The sequence below is a fragment of the Arvicola amphibius genome, chromosome 15 (assembly GCF_903992535.2).
Source record: "Arvicola amphibius chromosome 15, mArvAmp1.2, whole genome shotgun sequence".
Classification (NCBI taxonomy): Eukaryota; Metazoa; Chordata; class Mammalia; order Rodentia; family Cricetidae; genus Arvicola; species Arvicola amphibius.
In genome coordinates, this window is record NC_052061.1 from 46,625,421 (window position 1) to 46,631,954 (window position 6,534).

The window sequence follows — 6,534 nt, forward strand, 5'->3', positions numbered from 1 at the left end:
AGCTGGTAGAGGCGCTTGCCGCCAAGTCTGACAACTGGGTTGCATTCCCAAGACTCACGTGGTAGAAAGACAAAGATGAGATACAAGTATCCCTCTGACCTACACACACACACACCACACCATGGTATGTACTTCCTCCTACACACACATATGCACACACAATTATTAATGAAAATATCATTTAATATTTAAAAAAGAATTTTGAAAACAGACAATTACAATGTCAGTCATCTGGTGGGCTCCTGGGTACTATTGGGAAATGCTTAGAATTTGCAACTCTTTCTGGGCAACTTATCTATCTGTACACTAACGTTTTCCTGTGCCCGAGCTGTCTTCCTATCAGAGATGTAGATTTTCTGTGTGTCTGGTCCCTTGTGCGTAGGTAGGGCTACATTAGAATTAGTAGTTCAGAATTAGTTGAAGCTTCTGAGTGTGTGGTCCCCAGGTCTGTCCATCCTCCTGGGGTTTTGTGCCTATGATAAGCACCCTGGTGTGACTGATACTTACTAAAACTTGAACACACAATTATGTGTTTTATATCAAACACACACACACACATTCACGCACACACACATATGTATGTATTCTTTTGGAGACAGGGACTCATGTGGCCTGGGCTGGTCTCTAACTCACTAAGTAGTTGAGGATGACCTTGAACTTAGATTCTTCTACACCCACCCCCCAAGTGCTGGAATTACAGGTGTGCAATACCATACCCAGCAAAATCTGTATTTTTAGTAAACTGCTATTTCTTGGCAATGGTTCCTAATATCCTAATATTCTCTTCTATGCTTATAATCCCTTTACTTGGGAGACCTGCTCTTTACTGGACTGTTCTAGGCCTTTCCGTTGATAATAAATACAAGGGACCCCCCACCACATCTTTGCAGTGTTTCTCTGTGTAACAGCCCTGGCTGTCTTGGACCAGGCTGGCTTTGGAGACCAGACTGACCTCGAACTTACAGAGATCTGCCTGCCTCTGCCTCAGGAGTACTGGGATGAAAGACGTGCACCACCACTGCTGTGTTTCTCCCTTTATCTTAACTCTTTATCTGCTTTGACGCTTTTTTTGCAGGCATGCCCTGAACATGATATCTAGCACATTTTGGGCATGTAAGAAGCATCTGATAAATGAACCAATGTGCCCTCGACAATTGTGAGTTTTGAGTTACAGCAAAACACAGGTGGATTTCAGGGTTGATTTGTTTCCTCTTTAGAGTAAAGAAATAGATGGGGCAATGTTATCGACTAGTCAATTATCATCCAAGTCCACCTTGAGCAAATAGAGCAGATGGATCCAGTAAAAGAAAACTGGGGCTAAGAAAGCAGGGCAAAGGTCTTCCCTTGCAGCACAGGGTAAGTTTTGCCCCAGTTCTGAATACCTTCTTCTAGGGCCATCGCTAAGTCCCAATTAGCCAGCTTGAAGCAATCCCACTTTTATTGGTAGGTGCTTTTTGCATGGAAAAAAAATCCATCTGTACATGAATACACACATACACACACATATGCACAGACACAGACACAACACATGCACACACAAATGCATGCATATGGCATTGAGCACCCTGATAAGCTGGGGTCCTGTGCTCCGAGCTCAGCAAAAGAATGAATTAATCCTTCCTTATCTTTTGGGATTAACTATAAACTTTGATGTTCTCTTTACCTTTCCCAGGTGAGTCACCCGAAGCTCTGCACCTGCAGCCGGGGGCTCAAGTCTCCATTCCTGTCCTAGGATCATTCTGCCCTGGCTGACTGGCACCTTCAGCAGTGGACCTTTGTGTATTTGTGTCCTGTCAGCTTGAGTGCACAGCAGGATGGCTTTGCTGTGCATGTCCACTCCTGCATCCACACCGCTCAGGAGGACGCGCAGAAAGCCTCCACTCTGTGCAGCATCTCCAGTGTTTCCTTTTCCTGATTTTTAGATCTGAAAGAAACCCAATGAGTCCAGTGGTCTCAATTCCCATGCATCCCCACCCCCTCCCACAGGTGCTGTCTTCTACCTTCACAGGTGCTAGTCTATCACTCTGGTGCCTCTGTCTGCATCCTTCCCCCAGCCCAGTGTCAGAGATCCATCCTGTGGGAGAATACTGAGTAGCCTGTTCTGTTTACTGCAGTGCCTTATCCAAGGGCTGAGCCAAATGGGTTGTTGAGGTTTGGTGTTTGTCCTAGTCACTGTTATATTGCTGTGAAGAGACACTGTGACCAAGGCAACGCTTAGAACAGACAACATTTAATTGGGGCTTGGTTACAGTTTCAGAGGTTTAGTTTCTTATCAGCATTGGCAGGGAACATGGTGATAAAGGTAGGTGCTGGCGCAGTAATTGAGAGCTACATCCTGATCTGTAGGCGGGGGGGGGGGGGGGGAAGGGGAAGGGAAGAGAGGGGGGGAGAGGAGGGAGAGAGAGAGAGGGAGAGAGACAGAGAGAGACAGAGAGAGAGAGAGACAGAGAGAGACAGAGAGAGAGAGACAGAGAGAGAGAGACAGAGAGAGAGAGACAGAGAGAGAGACAGAGAGAGAGAGAGAGAGAGAGAGAGAGAGACTGACTCTGGGCCTGGGATGGGCTTTTGAAACCTCAAATCCACCTCCTGTGACACACTTGCTCCAACAAGGCTGCACCTCCTAATCCTTCTCCTTTCAAATAGCCACTCCCTGGTGACTGAACACTCAAATATATGGGCCTCTGGGGACCATTCTTATTCAAGCCACCACAGCATTTGTCCAGACTCTGATCTGAGAAACTTGTGATTCTTTTCTCCCTGAAGACTTTTTTTTTTTTTGACAAGGTCTTATACACAAGCTTGACCTTGAACTTACTAATACAGCTGAGTGTGACCTTGAACCTCTGATCTTCCTGCCTCTGTCTCCCGAGTTCTAGGATTGTAGGAATGTGCCAGCATGCCTGGCTTATACAGCTGGGGATCAAATCCAGGGCTTTGTGCCTATGTAAGGGATTTACCAACGGAACTATGGCCCTGGACCTCAGGTCTGAAGTTTGGGGTGTCTAAATGCAGCTGTACTCCCTCTCTGTGGGCTCCCTGCCATTACTTCTCTGGCATGTGTCTAGCAGCTGGCTTTCCTGGCTTAGAGGAGGTTCCATCTGACTTGCCAAAGTTGTTGCCAGGAATGACAGTTCCATCACTGTACGTCTTCGCCAGAGTCTGAGCTGTCGCTTTATGATCTAGTCGTTCTGGGGAGTGGGCAGCATCGCCTTATTGCCAGTTTAATCTGTGTTCCCGAGTGTGATTTTGCCATTTTCGCCAGGTTTCTAGGCTACTCTTCGTGTTGTGGCTGTTTAACCTTTTTTTCTTCCTCCCTTCCTCTTTCCTGCTCTCCCTTCCTCCCCTTCCTCCCTCACTTCTTTCTCCCTCTTTTCCTTATTTGCCCCTCCTCCACTCTCTCTCTTTCTTGCTGCTTGCTTGCTGGAGACAAGCCTATGCATTCAGGGTTTAGTAAGTTAAGCCGACTTACGGCTGATATTCCAGTAAGCGGGATCAGCTCAAAATTGGCATTTGTTTTGTGTAACTCTCCTCAGGAAGAGATTTTGAGGCCATTAATAACCCCAGAGTCAGTCAGCTTTATGCAAATAAATAATCTCGGAAAAAAACAATCCTGAACACTTGCCTGGGCTGGAAGGGATAAACTGTGGATACACAGCAACTGCAGTAGGAGGCAGACACAATGGCCATGGACTCGTCTGCAACCAATGCCAGGGTGATTGATACTGCCACAGTCCAGGCACTGCTGAGCCAAGTGTGCGCCGAGGAGGGGTTGTTCAGACAGAGATGAACTGGCCTCTGGGAACTCATCAGAGCACAGGATTCTCCTCGGGATGTGGAGAAAAATCGGCACACGCTGATTAACACGGGAAGTTGTTTTCTCAGGGTGCTGGCTCTGGAACCCAAGGCCCCTGCTCAGGTCAAGCAAGGGATCCGCCACAGAGCTGTCGCCACGCTCAGTTTGCCTTTTTCTTATTGACTCACAGGAATTTTAAAAACTGTTCTGAGTAGAAGCCCTTTCTTTTTCTTTTTGAGACAGATGGTCAGGGTGTAGCACAGGCTGAGCATGAACTCCGGTCCTCTTGCCCCAGCTTCCTGAGCGCTGGGATGCCCGGCATGCCCTACCATCTCTGGCTTAGATGTTCTAGACCACACACTGCCTCTCCAGCTTTGCCTCCTCCCACACTCCGAATGCCAGCTCATATTTTATTGTTTTTATTTATGGTGCGTGAGCCCCAGTAAAGTGCATTCTTTCTAAGCCTTTCTCATCTGCCGGCTCCACCACCTAAAGTCTTTTGGGGTTCCCAGCACCTATGTCTACCAGTTCACAACTGTTAGTAACTCCAGCTCCTGGGAATCTGCTCTCCTCCTTTGGCCTCTGTTGCCACCTGTCCTCACAAGCGTGTGTGCACACACCTCCCTCCCCCCAATATGAACACAATTTAAAATAAACAAAAAGATGTGCAATGTGCTTTGTTAAAGATGTCAGTGCCACTAGAATCTGGGTTTTTAAAATTAAGGTCTATAAAGGCTGGCACAGGAAAAAGGCCTGAAGCTGGGTCTTGAGGATGGAGTGGTGGGCAGAACAATGGTCCCTCAAGGATGCCCAAGTCAAAATCCACAGAACCGGGAATGGTGCCAAGGGCTGATGCTCAGCTGACTTTAGGACGATGACCCTGGATCATCTAGCTGAGCCTAATGCAGTCACAAAGCTCTTAGTGGAACAGAGAGGTTGCAGAGAAGAGCCAGGGACATGATCAGACATGAGGAGGACTCGTCTGCTTATTGCTTGCTTTAGAGATGAATAAGGCCAGAAGCCAAGAATTCCTCTGGGAGATGGGCCCTCCAGACACAGATTCTTCCTGGAGTCTTCAGAAGGCCCTCCTGACACCCTGACCATAGCCCTTTGACACCTATGGGTGGGGAATGCCTGTTTTTGGTCTAGTGGCCACAGACGGTGAGTGGGGAGGAGATACTCTTTTAGGTGACAAGAAGACATATGTGTGTGTGTTTGAGAGACAGAGACAGAGAGAGACACAGAGAGAGACAGTGAGAGAGACAGACAGACAGAGAGAGACACAGAGAGAGACAGACAGACAGAGAGACACAGAGAGAGACAGAGAGAGACAGACAGACAGAGAGAGACACAGAGAGAGACAGACAGACAGAGACACACACAGAGAGCGAGAGAGAGACAGAGAGAAACAGAGAGAGACAGAGACATACAGAGAGAGAGAGAGAGAGAGAGAGAGAGAGAGAGAGAGAGAGAGAGAGAGAGAGAGAGAGAGATTTGGTGAGAATATTCATGCCAGGGGCCCTCAGAAGAGGTCCGGTACCCTGTGTGCAGCAGTGACTAGGTCTTACCAGGAGGGTGTGCCCTGTAGATCTAGAAAACATGTTGAGCTGCCTCCCTTGCGGAGCTGGGAGGTGGTGATGGCCTCTCTCAGAACATTTTGGGGGCTCTTTTCCTGAGGTAAGCCCGTCAGATGCCTCTTCTCCTTTTTGGTGTTGTGACCTAGCCCCAACATTAGAGAGATATGCCTATGTCTGTCTCCCAAGGTCCCTCTGTCTCCCTGGAGGCTGTGAGAGGCAGGATCCCACAGTCCTCCTGAGCGGCAACCTCTGACATGTAGGACTTTTACACATGGCTCTCTTGAGACACCACTTTCATGGTTCTACCTGCAAAGACCCTGCCAATGTCCAAGCACGAGTCAGTGCCCATTGCAGGCTTGGGTTCTCTTAGGCCTGAGAGGAAACCTGTGCCATCAGGGAATATGTTTCGGACGTCTGTGAAAACATTTAGCAAGCGTCTGTGAAAACATTTAGCAAGCATAGACTAGGCAGCTGCTCCTGAAGCACACGTGGCCTCAGGACAGTTGATAGGGGACAGCTGTCAGGCAGGCTAGACTGGTGTCCTCCAGTGTGCACAGTGACACCTACTGCCAGGACCACATGCCGGGGCTGGCTTCCCTTAGCACTCTACCTTTAGCTAAGAAGCAGGCAGGCTGGCTGGACATTTGAGTTTTGTACCTCTGACAACATTTGTAGGCGGGAAAATCTGTATCAGTTCCTAAGGGGCATATTTGGGAAAAGAAGAAAGTATAAAATTCATATGGGGGTCTGTTGTGTGAATTTGTTGAGCGTCTCTGATTTCTGGACTCTGACTTCACCACAGAAAACATGTTAAAACACTCTCACACTACTCGAGTTGGAGTTTTGAAAAGTAGTTTTTATTTGAAATTTTTTTTTGGCCCCAGGGAACTCCACTTGGCTCTTGACTTTTGGACAGTATTGATCAGTGAATTAACAACTGACAATCTATATCTCACAAATGCCCTTCAGGTGTACCAACAGGCTCATTAGGACAAATTAGAATTAGAAGACTGGAAAATTCTTATTTGAATTTGTATTGTTTTGAAACTTAGCTGTGTACTTCTTGTATCTGGGGGCCAATTAAAAGTCCTTGTCCTGGTTCCTACATTTCCCTGTCTTTGAAAAGCCAGATGAATGAGTCCGGCAAACGTGGCCACAGGTGAG